This window comes from Brachyistius frenatus, unplaced genomic scaffold (assembly GCF_029030835.1).
Source record: "Brachyistius frenatus isolate BFR_SWC_R1_liver_20210118 unplaced genomic scaffold, ASM2903083v1 Contig_10, whole genome shotgun sequence".
In the NCBI taxonomy this organism is placed as follows: domain Eukaryota; kingdom Metazoa; phylum Chordata; class Actinopteri; family Embiotocidae; genus Brachyistius; species Brachyistius frenatus.
In genome coordinates this window covers 552504-568855 of record NW_027210609.1, presented here as the reverse complement: position 1 = coordinate 568855, position 16352 = coordinate 552504, and the positions used below count along the sequence as shown (strand labels likewise).

General features: G+C 38.4%; 1 protein-coding gene across 1 annotated transcript in view; it reads right to left on the bottom strand.

The window, feature by feature from the left end:
- The window catches only part of LOC138616434 (sodium- and chloride-dependent GABA transporter 2-like), a 318896-nt gene that overhangs the window by 70622 nt on the left and 231922 nt on the right, over nucleotides 1-16352 (bottom strand). The window lies entirely within an intron of this gene.

The following is a 16352-nucleotide window of genomic DNA, read 5'->3' as shown; positions in this document are numbered from 1 at the left end:
AAGTTTGTAGAGCCCAGCGTCTGTGTCAGATCTGTGTTTGCAACTGCACATTTGTTATAAAATGCATGAGGTTGCACTTCCTGTATTATTCACAGAATAGTTACAGATGAGTCTGTAGGCGAGAAATCTTGAGAGGTTGCATTTCAGGTTATACAAAAAAAATAAAATAAAATGAAATACAATTGGCTGACTGAATTGTAAAAGGTATATTGTGAATGTTAAGTGCGACTTTTTTTTCCATGTCCTACTGCAATGTGTTCGTACCGCTAGTGCCATAGTTTATTTAGCAAGACAGCTGCAACTCTACTTTGAGCCAAAACGGTATCCATAATGCAAAAAAAACACAGTACTGCTGTGCACAAGGCCTTCGCTACATGAACACCAACTCTGCGTCCGCATCGCTAGAACACTAGCATTACCAGAACAGCCCTTGCAACATCTTAAAAGCAGTGCACGATTAGTTTTTGTTTTGTTTTCAACTGAGAATCCAAGATCACAAAATGAGTTATTCATTTATGAATCCAACCCAAAAATTATTTGTAAAACATATTTGCCTGTTTTTTTTTTTAAATTTATTTAAAGCACAAAAAAAAAGCTTAATTGCTTTATTAAAATCACTTAAAATTTTCCGCCGGGGTAGAATGACCCTCGGTCCCCTACCTGGTTTTTAGTTTTACATCCTGTCACCTTGTTCACGACTCTACAGTTTGCAGGTCTGCTTGTTGATGACAAAAACTGAATGCTTGATCAATTAAGAATATTACCCATGTGATTTATATCTCCTAGCTTCTGTACGTCCGTGTTATTGATGCGCAATTTGTACATGAATCAAGAACAAGATTAACGACCCTCGACGGCGAAATATGAAATGATCCAAATGCAATACGCCGAATGGCTCCGGCCGCTTTTTGTAATTCGATTCAAGGGCAGAAATTAGACTTGCAAAACTTCACCCATACACGGGGAAATTACTCCGAGACGTAGCCTTGCTGCAAGTGGCAAACAACAGGGAAATGAAACGCGCACCAAAAAAAAAGAAAAAAGAAGGGACCGTCAATCTAATGGAATTCTTTTGCAAATTCGGTACACGCCAGTGTTACTAGCTCTCACCGGGGGATAGTCAACAGTGAAATAGCTTTCAGACACTTCAGCGCGCGCACACCAGAGAACTGCAGCTCTCTAGATCCCACGTAACGAAGCATTATTGCATCTAAATCTGTGCAACGGAAGTCATTTTTAATTTTCGATTGAAAGAATAACAGCTTGGAATAGAATAATGTGGGCTCCAGTAAAAAAAACAAAAAAAATCAGCTTCATTAGACACGGTAATAGCCTCACTTAGTGATGGCAGGCACAATGACTGTAGCAAGCATTAACTCTGCTCATTAAGGAGATTTGAGCCTCGCTGTGATCAACACATGCCAGCATATGATGAATGGTAAATGCTGACCCATTTTTATGACATTTCTGTAGAACACGGTAATTATCTAGTATTCTGAATATAGACGTGCATCGTGTGATGTAAATCTTTCACTTGAATTTGTGGGGAAACGAGCGGTGTCACCGTAAGTATCCAGAAGTTGTTTTTTTTTGTTGTTGTTTTTTTTTAAACAGTGCAAAAATGGAGCTTGAAAAGCAAGAACATATTACAGCGCTTTCCTGTGTGTGAATTAATTTGTGCCGGGAAAGAAAAACAGGATTGGATGACAAATTTGGAGGAGGGAATGTGATTATTGAGACATTGGCAGCAGCACTTGTCACTTCTGCAATGCTTCAGAATACACCCCCACCCCCACCCCACCCCCTCCCCCGCCTTTTCCAAACTCCCAACTCCTTACAAGTAGTGTGAGATGGAAGCGAATGGATTACAACTGCTTACACATTATGACCGGTACTAACATTTGACCTTCTTACCACTTCAGTAAATGGCCTGGTGCAGTCATGTCACGTCAGGCGCGATGAAAGTCCAGTAACCTTTGCATCATTCTTGCTCTCAGCTACAGAGAGACATCCCGGGAATGTCTTATCTGGGAAGAACTACAGACCGAGGGACGGAAAATTCCACCCCAGCAAAAACAGCTGTTAGATCAGAGACGGCAGGCCTGCAGATCACTGTTTGCAACTACTGAGGATTTTCCAATGCAAGTCCCCTGTTAAATAGCAGTACTTGTGGGTGTGTGTTATATTAAGTATTTGGCCCACATTTTCACTTTCCTTTCTTTTTGGCTGGCTGGTTGCGAATGGGACTTGGCAGTTTTCTAAAAAGACCTTTACGTGATCATGTGTCGGAGCATCTGGTCGACTTTGTTGTGCCTCTATTGGATGCGAGTCCCAGACAACCCCTTTTCCCCTTACTTTTGACGCACACAAATGCATCAGGGAACAACGGTTACTGTATGTCGTTGAGTGACGGTTGCCAAGGCTCCAATAAAGAGCCGAGTCACAGTCTTTCTCCTGACATTAGAGCTTCGTTTTGGATCTGTTTTACTATTATTGAGCTAATCTTGATGAACTGTCTCTGAAACCGTGAAGCACGTTCTTGCAGTTAATTGGTAATATATACTCACCAGCCACTTCAGTTACACCTTGCAAGGTTTGGACACCCTTTTGCTTTCAGAATTGCCTGAGTTCTTTGTGTCAGAGATTCAACAAGGTCCTTTGAACATCCTGCAGATTTTGTCCATGATGGCATAGCAAAGTCTCTGCGAGTTTACGTGCGGCACCGACACAACATCCTCAAGGTGCACTAATGGCTTGAGATCGAGGCATGTAGAGCCCATTGGAGAACAGTGAACTCATTGTCCGAGATGATTTGAGCTTTGTAACATGCTTTGTTATCCTGCTGAAAGTAGCCATTTAAAGATGGGTACACTGTGGTCGTAAATAAATGGACACGGTCAGAACAAATACTCTGGTTCGCTGTGTTGTTAGAATGATGCTCAGTTGGTACTAGTGGGTCCAAAGTGTGCTCTGCTAATACACCAGCAGCAGCAGCCTGAATTGTTGATAGAAGGCGGGATAGAGCCATGATTTATTTTTTGTTGACACCGAAGTCTCACCCATTGAATGGTGCAGCAGAAATTGAGACCAGATCATATTTTTCCAATCGTCCAAGGTAAAATGTTGTTGTTGAGCATGCCCACTAGACTCAGTTTGTTGTTCTGTAGATGATTGGACTACTACCCGGTGTGGTGCTGTTCATTCGTAGATGCTATTTTGAGTACCTTGGTTGTAACAAGTAGTTATATCAGTAACTGTATTAGCTGAAACCAGTCTGGACATTGTTCCGTGTCCTCGGTTATCAACAAGGCATTTTGACCTCAAGAAATACTGCTCACTAAATGTTCTTTCTTTTTCAGACCATTCTCTGTAAACATTGTTGTTGATAAAAAAAATTCCCTGTAGATCAGCAGGTTCTGAAATACTCAAACCAGATTGTCTGGCTTTAACAACCTTGCCACGTTTTCCCACATTTTTCCGCCCTTCTGATGATTGGTTTGAACTTCAGCACATCCTCTTGACTATGTTTACATGCCAAAATACATTGTTTCTGGCACGTGGCTGATTCGATATTTATTTTAAAGAGCAGGCCGAGATAATGAAGTGGCCGATGAGTTTACAAGATAAATTGGTATATATTGTAGCAGCTGCTGTTAGAAACTAAAACATTTATGATTTGAATTCAAACAACAATTACCCTGTGCGCATCTCTAAAGCTTGTAGTCTTCAATGAAAAAACTACATACAAAAATCCAATAAAAAGATAACAAAATGAGGTGGTTTGCCAAATTCAACAGTTGGATACATTTTAAAACGGAGGCACAAACAGGAAAAGCAAGTAACAAAGGTCTTGCGGATGATCATTTACACGGTCGAGAAAAACCTTTATGACTGCATAGCAAGTCAAGAGGTTAAGTGTGGAGAAAAAAACGGAACATGACCCAAAGCAAACCAACTCATCTCTTAAACATGGTCATTTATTGATGATTTCACAGGTGAATGAAGCAACAGGATGAGTGCAGAGTTGTAAAGGAGCATTTTGTGTGCTCAGATTCAGCCAAATACATCAAAACTCACCACTTTTTCTTTTTTTTTTTAACCTAGTAGGACAACCATCCTAAACATACGGCTAAAGCTGCCAAATTCCTTTTCAGGTAACCTGATATCACCAGACCCAAATTCACTGTGAATATATAGGTCTGACCAGGCTTCAATTGAGGATTACCTCAACCTTGAATTTTAAACTATTAGCGGCCTTTAACCAATTGGAATTGACCGCCATATACGGTGTGTTGTAAAGCTGTAAGCGATAAAGACCCTCCAAGACCTTGCTCTGCCTTAAATTCCTCGATATTTGAAAGCGTTGCAACAACTGTCCCTATAGTTTCCTCTACCACCGCTGCTATTGATGGAACCGTCTTTCGAAACAAGCACTTTACTTCCACATCATTGTGCTTAGCCGCCCCCACCACTGATCATTGATTAGTCCACCCCTCAAAGTAGCTGAGTGAACTTTCATGCAAACAGGGTTTCCAGACTTAATCACAGTGAAGGCTGGAGCTGTGAGCAGTAGGTTGACGGTGCCAGATTACTGTAGTCCACTTACTAAAAGCCAGAATAAAGACAGAGAGACCCCACAACAAACAATAGCTTTAAGTGCAGCCTCTGAGGCCGTCAACAGGGCAGGTGGAAAGTGGCTACGAGTCAAAGACTTTAGGCAGTTATTGACTGCAAAGGATTTTCCGCAAAATATTAAATATGATTTTGTAAGACTTCATTTGTATCCGTCTAATTACTTCTGAAGCCCGAGACTTTGAGGATTATGTGTTGAAAGGGCCACATCTACCTGACAAGTTCTTTCTGCATTGATGTAAACCTATTACAGCCAAGACTTGGCACTTTAATGTAGTATCCATTATCTTATTTCAAATTAAAACTGCTGAAGCACAGAGCCTGAAGAGCAGCTCTAGTGTAACTGTCCAAATACTTACGGCCTGGACTGTAGATATAGAGGGAACAGAAATAGATTGTTCTTTGCTCCATTTTTGTCAAACCCCCCCCATGCCAAGTTAATAATTAAAAACAGTATCAGTGTGACTTTACAATACATATAATTGTCTGAATGTAAGTGAGACTGCCATTATGATTCTGTGCAGAATACTAATCTGAAAATTAAAAATGAACTGTGAGGCAACTATATAGTAGTGAATGTATATATATTTTTTTTGTTCAAGGCCTGTTTGCCGTATTTTTTTTAAAAACCCAAACCAAGCGTTATCGTCATTACCGTTTGGGCAGTGAGTTCCTTTCAATTTTGGCTCCATTGCAGTACGGTGGCTTTCTGTCAGCATCTGACTCCAGCTTTTAACTCACTGAAGAGTGTTGAAACGATGTCACCTCCCACAAACTCACCAAGTTAATTTGACAGCGCCGAGTGGAAAGAACGTGAGCTCAACTCTGGTGAAAACACTTATCCGCACAATTCCAAACTAATGAGGGGATGTTTTAGAATACAACAGAAATTACTGTATAAACAATCAGCAATCTCCATCCATTGCAGTAAAGATTATTCAAGTCATTGCAAATCTGATATGCATCATTTTTTTTTTTTTTTTTATGGATTTGATGGAGTGCTCGAGAGAAAAAAGGCGATGTTTCATTTCATATTTATGATCTTTCACCCACTTTCCAATCAAAATACTGTGTTAGCTGAGATTTTATTAGACATCAAGTCACATTGTAGTGTGTCAATGTAGCTTTCTTCTAGAAAATGATCTACATTTACGTTCAAAATTAGTTTTGACTGCTGTTAATCAGCCAGTCAATTTACTGTAACATCTGTCTTCATATAGAAGAAACTAATTTGATTTTTTTTTTCTTGCAGTTCTTCCAGACTGTGCTGAATCTATCACTGCATTGCAGAAATTGAGCATAAATCAGTTACTCTCATTTATAAGCCCTCTTCCCTTAAATAGGTGAATAACCTTGGTCCAAATGCACTTAAAAACTAGGGTTAGTATCTTGAAACAAAGTAAGAAAAGCTTATAATTCACCATCAAGAAATTAAGAATAATTAGCACTTGACTGAAATTAATTACACAAGTTAAACTGAACTGAAAACAAGTATTTCCCTAAAGGTTTTCTTCTTCTTTTTTAAACTGCACAACACTTTAAAAAAAAATTTTTTTTATCAAAATGTCAAATAAAAGGGGTTAATAAGAGAAACAAATGAGACAATAAACATCACCTATTGATGTTTTTTAAACATTTTGCTGCTCCAACACATTGAGGTGCTAATTATTGTTACTTATGCATCTTGTCAGGGGGAGGAGGTATAACCAGTCACCAGGGATCACATCCATATTCATTATTTTACCTTTGAATTTAGAGCACAAAGGGGGAAAAGAGGCCTTTGTGAACTGAGAATAACAGCTTGTGCATTGATGTGCATGTTCATTGTGCGAACACAGTGTTATTATCTTAAATGTAAACAAAGAATTGATTTGCCAAATGTCACTTGCACAGGTACTTGTACGTACTTATTATAAAGTGCATATTTGTTATTTACAAACCGAAGTAAAACACACTGATGGGTCTGTTAATATGCACTGATTTTGTGTCGTGTTTTGTTACCTAGTTGTTGATTAGCTTGTACTGTAACATCTCTTTGAAGTGAAATATATTTTTTTATTATGACTTGAGCTTTCTGTGATACTGGAAGGAGTCCTACTGCAAGTGTTATCTGCACAGTAGATGAAATTGGCGATATTAGAATAACTTAACACGTAACATAACAAAGACTATTTTTTACAAAGGCATTCAGTAACACTCTATTTTCACCCTTCGTCTATACGCAGTATATCACAATATAATGTTGCTTTTATTAATAGAGCTCTCCATAACTATAACTTCTCCTGGTAAGCGTCCGCAACTGATGTAGAAACAGAAAAGGAATGATTTGAGAGTTGATTCAACAGGTTTCATTTTGATGGATCTGTTGACAAAATATGCAGAACACCTCTCAGTTAAAAACCCGGTGCAGTTCGAAAGCACCACAAATAAATGTACACCTCTCAATCAGATACTGAACATTATATCCTTTTTTAAGAGATTATTTACTGCTGGAATGTTGTATTATACTTTATGCTTCACCTGTCTGGGGTTTCAATGTTGTTTTTGATTGGTGTATGTTTGTAATATTAAGTTATTAGATAATGAATTATGGGTTTATTCATTTTTATTCATAAATATTTGTTCTTTACTCTTCTTTACAAGTCAGCAAACTGTTTTTGACACACTGTCATTTGATTTGTTTGTCATTCATTAATTGTTCGTACACCAAGCGAGTGCTTAATAGGAGAAGGTGTAATCGATGAGAAATACATTCAATGTCCACTTACACCTCAACTGCATTATATGGTGGGAGAAACAATAAATTAAGTGTTTATACTTTGTGTAAATGCTAAATAGAAGGTGTCAAAGTGAAAGTATAATTGTAGTGAAAAGGAGAAATGCAATCCTTCTTACAGGGTCGAGAGACACATCACCTTGAATGTACAATCCCTGCAATCCGAGTACCACTATTTTGTCCATTTGTCAATATCCCTTCTTTCAAGGGCACATAAACGAAAGGTTGAGTGCAGACATTGAACCTAATTATGCTGATGGTTGTGGGACTCTAAAAGCTGTGGGTCATTAGCTCTCATAAAGGTCTACATGCTGTCCCCTGAGTGACGTTTTGCTGAGGACAGGGAGATGCATCTGATGCATTTTTATTATAGACCACACAATGACTGCAGAAGGAGGCTGGTCGATAAAACAAAGACTTGGAGAGCATCAGGAGTGTATTGTTTTTTTCAACTGTCAGGCCTGCCATCACATGTTTATGTTGAATCTGCGCTCTGAATGCAGGCCTGGATCGTATATCTGCAGAGTAAGGCACTATTATTGCTGCAGTGGTATGCAGAAGAAATTCAGTGAATCATTTCTGCTGTGGAAGGAATTAAAAAAAAAATAGATAAACGTGTTTGTCTTGCTTATCTCCCATAATATATTTCCACTCGGGATGTTTGCCGAGTGCTGGCTCTACAAATGCAAGACATCTGGGCGACATAATTCAGAGGAAAAAAGTTGCATTTATTGCTATTGAAAACTGCAACAGTTTAGTGTAAAATTCATGTGAATGTCTTGCGCTGGCTGTTACTCTCGTGAGACATGTAGCCGTCTCCTTCACGCAATAAAGCTTGATTTAGTTTCAGTCCACTCTGTGCATTCGATAATGTAGTTTAACCTGATTCGAAGTAGAATCTTGGCACCCAGGTAGGGAACATTTCTATTTGTCTGCTCTTGGATTTGAATCCATCTTTTTCTCTGGGACCTAAAACAAAGCGTGTGCTGGATGTGAGCCACTACACAGACGAGTAGCTCAGAAAATGATCTTCAGCATGCATCAATCCAGCAATGATTAAGGTAGGGGGACTGAATGGAGCTTGTCTGCAAAGCTCTCATTGTAAAACAAACAAATTAAGGTGTCTGTATGGTCGCTCTAGGCATCGCATTGGAAAGCTGAAAGCTCATGGTAATGAAAGCTTTATGATTACATTTACTATTTTTATACTCTAAACTGTGTATATATCAAAAAATGTTCGGATATAAATACCACGCTTTCATTCTTACATGTAATCACTTCATTAATCCTCAAAGGTTGATGATGTGTTGCCTGAAGGTCACACAATTAGTTTTAATTATTACAATCAGACCACTGAACACAGGAATGCAACCGTATGAGACCTTTTAAGCCGTATAGGGAAGACTTATGAGGAGGCATTGATGGTAAGATTGATTTATTTGCCTCCACCTACGTGCGGTATCGCATATCCTAGACACAGAAATACCACAATATGCACTAATCTTGCACTTAACTGGTTGGTAACATGGTTTTGTATATTATTCCTCGACTATGTAGGATGAAAGGCCTGCAGGGTACCTTGAATCCAGGTTACAAATTGCACTGTGAGCGTCTAATGAAGATTGCGTTGCAGGTTTGGCAGAAAACAAAATGAAAGGACACCTACAGTGTGAAGAAAATATACAAACCTATAGGCCCAGACACAGCTGTCAGTTTAGTTTAAAATGTGTTTTTTCAGAGTGCAAAAAAATACATTAAAATGTCATTGTTTTTATCTTTGTCGTGGGGGACAATCTTTGTCTTCATCTTTTGTGTTTTTCTTCTATCTTATCAACCTTCACTCAACTGTGAAGGCTGCCATTTATTTCTGTTCTTTCGTCTTCTGCCACTCTTACCAAATATGTACATTTGAATGCTTTAAACATTCCATTTTTACTTGGCATCACGCAAACGGCATTGGAAGAAAATAAAATTGTATGTACAGCAAAACAACCCTGTAAGAGAGTTACCAGACAGTATAAACATGACGACAACAACAGCAGCAGTACATTTATTTTTCCTCCAAATGTGTGACAACTGTCTCGATCAGGTGTCTCTATCGCAGCAGAACTGATCTGACTAACAGTTACTAAAGTAGCACAAAGAAGCTGAATGTAGTCTCTGTTATCCAACATTGTCAACCATAAAGTAGAGAATGTATTTGCAATGATGCTCACAAACTATTGGAAGAAAAGTAATGATTTACAAAATTCCAAATTAAAGTTGAGTAAAGTCCAAATTCCTATATTAATTGAACAACAATTAAATGCAGGCATACAGTAGTAGCCTTCTGCAGAGTGAGACACATACTGTGTGTCCTACCTTTAGGTTAGGGTTAAATGTTGAAATTGAAATAGAGACCAAGTATGAAAGCAAATTAGTGTTCAGATATTAACAGTTTACAAGGAGAGAAAAGATATAGTGTATATATTGAGACTAATGAATTGAGACTAATAAAGTTCTGTTAGTGGTTTGACCTTGCTGCTGGGTTGTTTGTAATGCAGTGCTCAGCATGACTATTGCCTGGAATCTTTTTATTTTTTATTTTTTATTTTTTATAACTTGGCTGCATCAGTAAAACCGCGGACACGTATGCGTCTTTCAAGTTAATCTCGCTCCAGACAAAAACAAGACTTGTAGCCTCTAACAAGTAAATGCGGTTGTGTTCCTTTTTTCTTTTTTTTTTCTAACCGTGTGACATGAATAGAGGACATTTCCCTATAGCAATCCTTTTGTTCATCTGCATAACTTCAATTTTCATAATTGTTTTGCTCAAATGGAACTCCAGGCACCTGCCCAGCAGCACTATTTGGCTGCGTTCTCTCTGCAGCATTCAGACTCTGGGTAGTGATTTTTCACACATGCATTGGAGATTTAAAAAAAAGAAAAAGAAGCAGGCTAGTAAAATATTAATCCCTCAGTTTTGCATAAATTACATCTCATGATAGGTTATGCATACAGCTGCATACTTTTACAGACATGATTAATGTTACAGCACTTTCATCTGTGGACTTCAAATCCTAAACTGTATTCGTCTCTAATTTTGTTGATGTCTGTCTGTAAATTCATAATTTTACTCAAAGAAGTATAGAACTATGTATTTAGCCTACTTTATGAAAGAACATGTAACACAACATGTTTTTTTCTCTTAGCACATGTGCTATTCCCGCTTCCAGGACAGTTTATGTCCCCCATCTACCGTTCATAAGATCAATTTGAAGATTTCACTGTTAGTGTTTCTTACATTTGAAAAGATTCAACACATGCTGCCTCAGATAAGAAATGCTCAACCATCTTAGAGTACACTGCCAATAAATTTAGCATTGCACTCCTAAATATATTGTTGGACTCATGATTGACAGTTTAAACAAGACTAATATATGACTGCACCATGTATGAAATCCAGTCACGCGGCACTCGGCCAACCAATGGAGTAACTTTATTGCTCGCTGTCTCACTCGGTGACAGACAAATGGATTTGTAGGGCGGGACCCATCAGTTCAGCCAAAAATCAGCAATATCACAAATATTGTCATTTTTACTCCATTGTGCTTACCTTACCTAATATACAAATCAGCCACAGACTGTTCAATTTGAGATTCTGTTTCACAGCAGCTAACTTAGCCTTGATCCTGAAGCGGACTTGCTGGCTGGAGAAGTCTGGTGAGCTCCAAACACCAATGCGCAAGGGTTTTTTTTTTTTTACAACTAAGTTCACATTATGCAGTACTCCTCTCCAAGCCCTGTAAACAGACTTTGATGTGTAAAATTGAGTCTCCCTTGAAATATTTTGGTATGCCCTGCTTTTGTGAATGCACAGTGTGGACTAACACCAAACGCTGGCTCGCACCAAAGGAGGTTCCACAGAAGAACACTCTTTCTACAGGAGGTACATAAAAGACTCTATCGCCTCGCACCCAAAGGAGACAATGCATACGACAAAAAACACGACTATTGAATGTATGCTCCAAAAATGTCAATTTAAAGCATATATATGTGCATTACGTTAAAGATTTAAACGATCAAGTATGTCTACAATTAATTATTAGAGCTGAAGCCAACGGGAATAACCCAGAAACCTCTGCAGTTATCAAACTGAAGAATAGTTAGGAGGACCAAAAGTGTGTCAGGTCATGTCTCTAGACCTCTTCTGCCCTCTCACGCTAATTTAAGTCCACTGAAAGTAAAAGCACCTGACCGAGCATTTAATTAGAGTAGGAAAAGGACACTTAAAAAAGTACTAAAATGGAATATGTAAGGCTGCTATCTCTACTTGTAAGGTCAAAACACTGTCCTTGTCTATTGTAATGGGATTCTGTATTAGGCTGTGTTTTATTTTGGTAATTATGCAGGGAAGTAGAGACTTATTTGAATAATAAATTGTGGCATGAAGGCCCTAAGATGCCTGATGTCTGAGGGAGCCTGTGGGTTAACGTGATAGAGTTAAACCCCCCCCCAAAAAATAAAAAAAATAAAAACTCAAAATATTTTCACACGTAATGTGCACAGTCGTTAACGAACACAAAAGACTGAAGTAGATCCTCGAGCTGAAACACTAATGTAGGAAAGCACGTTATGGATGTGGTGTGCAACACAGAGGCGATGCAGTTCTCCGCCTTAATGCTGACAAGCTTTCCTTTATAAGGACGCATTATTCTGACAGCTTATTTTGTTCAGTGCTGTGAGGCCATGTGTACAAACATCTGCCAGCTCGAGCAGTCGCCCTGTGCCTAAAAAGACGCCAGCCAATGCCAGGAGGGAGATAAATGCAGCAACTTCTGAATTATAGACGAAAGTCAGAGGTATCTTACTTTTAATGACTTTGGACACGAGGGGGAATTAGAGAATTGTTTTTGTTCTTTTAAATCGGAGGAAGGACTTAAAAGCACTACGTGATTTAACAATGAGTCAACTTCTAATCTGTGCTGGGAACGGTGGAGTAAATATAACCATGCCTAACAATGAAAGCATTGTGCAGACATGTCAAGAAATTACACCATGTGCAAAATGACTAAATGTTTGCAGTTGTTAACCATAACCACATTATTTTCCTCTGTATCTCAAACTCCTACAGCCATTTTGTATCCGGCAGTGAATTAATTCAGTTGAAGAAGATCCATGTTTGCATGTATGCAAATTCATGGAGCAATTCAAGAACTGTTATATTACTCACTCCCTCTGTTTTTCTCCAGCAGTTTGGCATCATGGTGATAACATTCAAAAATCCTCTGTGACTTGCAAATTGGTACAAATTGTTGAAAATGAAAAGAAAATTGATCCCTAAGCTTTGTTGATCCTGGTAAAATGAATATTCTAGGATGCCACAAAAAAGACAGCAGTTGCTGTGTGGTTGAGTGAATGTACAAGCAAAGGTAATTAATAGGTGCTGTGGTGCGCTGGCAACAACAAACTACACAAACACTCTGCAAGGGCATCCATAACAGACAAGTAAATCATCGTGGCATCAATTAACCTTATTAAGCACAGTGGTGCTCTATTCCAGATTCTTTTGGGCTATTAAATCATCCGCAAGTTCTTTGCCTGGATTCGTTGTCCCTTTGTGAAAAATGAATCTATTACATTCTTCAGGAGCTTCACCGATGGTCCTAGGTGGTTTGAACAACTGCAGTGATTAATGGCAACATGAATTTTGCAGACACCCTCTACTGGCTTCAAATAGTAACTACTACAGCCTCAAATCACTCACATCATAACTCTTTCTCTCTCTCCTTTTCTCAACACCTTCTTTTTTCCCCCCTCCTTACATTTCTTTTATCCAACACTGACCACCCAGATCTAAAAACTGTTTGTGTTCCTCGTGTTATCTCTGCATTTAGAAAAAAAAATTCTACAGCCGGCAAAATTAGGTCAATCGCACCAACATATGCATCTCTTTGCGTTAGAGAGTGGAGTATTTCTTTGATGAACAAATACATTTTCACGTATGAATCAGCTGAATCGTCTTAAAGTGATCTAAAAACCAACCTTAGTGACTCAGTGAACACTTAAAACCACAGGACATGTTAGATTTTATTTCATGTATTTCATCACTGGCAGCCAGAGATGTTTTTACACTGAGAGACATAGATGACCAAAAAAAAAGAAGAATATAATCAATAATCAATCCACAGGATAGTAGTTGCACAATGTACCACAGTGGAGTAGTACCTTCCTGTTTCCACAGGAACTTCAGAGGTTCCCATCTGCTCTCAGGAAATCATGTTTGTTTGAGTGTTATCGCTATCAACACCCTTCTGTTCTCAGAAGCAACTTTGTTTTCACGCACAGTTACAAAAGTAAAAGGCAAACCCTAAATCCTAAGCGGACCATGAACATATTCAAAATCCTAAGCTTAGCTAGCTGCTGAAAAAGTAACCACCTCGTGTTTTCTTTTACAATCTGGACCTATTTGCTTATTGATTGTGTTCACAGCTTACTATCAGCATAAATCATAAATGCAATCTTGTTTGGCAGCTGACATCCCGCAGCACATGAATGCGTCACACAGGCAGACTTTTACAAATATCTGCATGCATTTCAACATCACATAATATGACTTTGACAAAAATAAAATCAGACATGATGTCCTTTGTAATGGATTAAGTTGTCTGTCATGCAGACGCAAACCTAAATGAAAACAGTGACTGCCAAGAAAGCAGCAAAACACATCAAAAATGGTTGGCAGTAATCCGAAATACATGTGGCTCCAGTAAATGGGCTGAAAACATGTGAAACACAGGTATGGTCCTTTCTCTTTCAATTAAAAGTCAGCAGTTGTCGCAGATTTTATTTTGACAAGGCCACATTGCTTTTTTCTGATTCAGACCCCTGTAGTGTCTTTAAAAACAACTTTCTCTCAAAGGGATGAGGAATATTTTCATAATGTAGTTCTAATGCAAATGTGACTTGACCTCCTTTTTTACATATGACTTAAATTAGCAATTGTTCACCATTAATCAAAATAGAAAGATGCCAGACTGGAAGATCACGTTACGCAACATCCAATGTAATCCTGGAATGCAGCCCACTTTTTGACATTTTAGTTATGAAGATTTTTTTTTTATTTTTTTTTAAAGAAACCAAAAAAAGTGTTATTAGCTTTTGAACCTCTTTTTGCAGTTTTTGAGAGGTACCCTTTTTTAAGGTTGTCCTGCCCTGACTGAAACCTTAATGCAGAGTAGATTGAAAGCAGTGCCGTGACACACTGATGTGGAGAACTGGAGAACAGACCAACAAAAGATCAAACTATTTGGGGAGAGTAATAATTGTAAAAATAGCTTTTGATTAAATAATGTAAGAGATTGAGAATCACATAAATTATATATGGTCATAGCCTGAATTGCATTACATAATTGATGCACCCAGTCGTACATTATGTAGCGACTGTCAACATGTGAAATGTGTTTGAAAAAATAATACAAGTGTGACTCTCAAACCACTTAAGGGAAAAGAGGAAGGAGAAGCCTGTGGGACGATGCTGGTGTCATTGCTGGACTCACATGAATCATATATATCTCAACTTTCCTTTTCTTTTCTTTTTTTTCTTTTTTTTTAGTCTGAGGCACAATTTAACTGTCGGAGAAAGTGTTAGGAGGCCTTTGGGGTGAAAAAGATTAGAATGTCAAATGTCACAGCATACATTACAAATGCTTCATGAAACTAAAAGAGACTGTGAAGACTTGCAGTGGGAAGTGGTGCAGTAGTTTGGGACTCTTGTGAATTTTCAAGGTCTTGGCATGAAGCTCAGTGTGATTCTTTTTGGACAGAAAAAATATATTCGATTTTTTTAATATTTTTTTTAAATTTTAAATTTTTAACTGTGATTGCTTTTATGTAATTTCAGAAAGATACAAAGCATGATCAAATTAGACCAAAATCATCTGAGTGCATTTGTCAGGCTTGCTGGTTGGATGCCATGAATGCAGTCTAAAGGTTTGCTAATTTGACATGTTTGGGAAACCCACAGTGCATTCACTGCTCACAGGGAGACCTCCACGTGTTATTGTTCTTGAGAAAATATAGTTTCAACACAGGCAAGTACACGCACCTGACGAAGAAGTCCTCTTGTTTTCAATATTGACAAGATACGATAAATTGCAAAGAGCATGTCACCTATCTGTTTGCTTTTATTGTTATTTGAAATATATTTAATGCCAAGAAGGCACAAGGTTGACCACTTACATTCTTTTTTTTTTCTTTTTATTGAATCTATAAGCCTGAATCATGTTAGCTTTGAGGAGAACTTGTGACTTATTGGTTGAAGTATGTCTACATATGTGACCATGGCCTTTTCATTTCTTTAAAGAATGACTTTAGATCACGAAACTACACAACAATTGATCTATAGGCCTATAACATGTATTCAATTCAGGAAACTCTTCTCACTGATAAGATATGGTTGAAATCTGGTGTGAAGCATGAGTTTAGATGATTATGTCAGAAATGAATATGATTCCTGACTATACTGACAATTTACATATAATTCAAGAGAAGGATTTAAAAATCCTAACTTTATTTGGCTGTGTTGTGTTGTGATGGTATGTTGGTCGGGGGAGATCTACCTCCTCACATTGGCCTGAGGGTCAGTGCGCTGGGGCCTACTGCAGAATAATTTTCGCAATCCGCATGATAAATCAAAGTGCTCCTCTGATGTGTCATCTGACGGAAAACAAGATTGAAAACAAAACTGAAAAGTATTCATAAACTTCTGTTCGGGTTAATTGCACCTGATCAATGAGAATACGGCGAGATCCGGAGTAACTGTCGACCCCGGAGGTGTTTTGCGGTGTGTACGGAGGTAGTGCAGCCTGGAGGATCGTGCGAGGATGCCCACGAGGATGTGGGGGCTTTGAAAAGGTAGGCATTTTGGAGAGGAAGCAGATGGCCCACATTAAAAGCAAAGGGC